This window comes from Theobroma cacao, chromosome 1 (genome assembly GCF_053813885.1).
Source record: "Theobroma cacao isolate CCN51 chromosome 1, ASM5381388v1, whole genome shotgun sequence".
Lineage (NCBI taxonomy): Eukaryota > Viridiplantae > Streptophyta > Magnoliopsida > Malvales > Malvaceae > Theobroma > Theobroma cacao.
The window spans coordinates 28,230,369-28,231,659 of NC_142639.1; positions in this window are offsets into that span (position 1 = coordinate 28,230,369).

The following is a 1,291-nucleotide window of genomic DNA, read 5'->3' on the forward strand; positions in this document are numbered from 1 at the left end:
TTCACTTATCCATGTCTTCCATGAAATTTCTAGACTTTTCCAAAGTTTTGGTGGAGCAAATTTTTAAAAATTACACTTTTACCCCTGTAAAGTGAAAAATTACATTTTTACCCCAAAAACTGAAAAATTGCCCAGACATATTTTTCATCCCTTATACTCATACCATTCTCCAATTTGTCAAATGTGATCTAATTCTCTCAAAATCCCAAATTTTGTCCGCGATTGGAAAAATTACGATTTTGCCTCTACACTCTAGAAATCACCGAAATTAAACTTTTTTACTTCTAAACCTCAAATCATACTCCAATAAGTCAAATGGACCAAAAAAATCTTTTCTAAAAATTTTCATTTTATCCTCAAGTGGCAAATGACCATTTTACCCCTAGATAGTAAAAATTTCGGTTTGACTCCAAATTGATCCTCGAACTTAAAATCACTATTTTAAGTCATCCCTGGACCATGAAACTCTTAATTTCACCTTAAAATTTCTATCTAAACTAGTTCGAGGCTTAATCGACTTAATGATACCATTAGGGACAATATCGTCTTTCAACGATTTTCTCAAACTTCCTAATATGTAACCATTCTATTGAGCATGTAAATGACGTCGTAATTATTTTATAAAATAGGGTTTGACACCTCCAATAGGCAGTCCACGAAAATCCGTCACTGCAGTGACTAAACCCACCAATTTTAATAAAATTTCGACAGTATAACGTGACTTTTATTTATTTATCCAGCCTGCATAGTAAAAGACAGCTTACATAAATTCCCAATGCAATTATAAAATATAACCACATATACTCATATATCATAAGCCATTCATAGGAAAATATATTTTTCAAGACCATTGGCAGCCTCCAATTACTCAATTTCATGATCAAAAGTTTCTTATTTCAGATAATCAACACAATATATTTATTTGTCACATTTATTTCTAAAACATCAAAAGTCTCATTTTAATCTCATTTTCGTTTCATAAAATACATAAAGAGCATTTAAAAATAAACTCTAGATAATTTACAATAATAATAGGTTTACTCACAGTTTGTACAAATTAAATGCTTTCTAGGTGCCCCGATCACTGTTCGTTGGGTACGACTTCCTTGCCTTTACCGGAAGGCTCTCCTCTTAGACACATTGCAAAAATTGCACAATTCACCACATTGATGCTAAATCACTATATAATTGACTTAAATCCAATACTAATGCATGGTATGAAATGCAATAGCCTAAAATGGCTTAAACGCGGTATTAACCTATTTTTGACACTTTATCCGATAAATTGCTA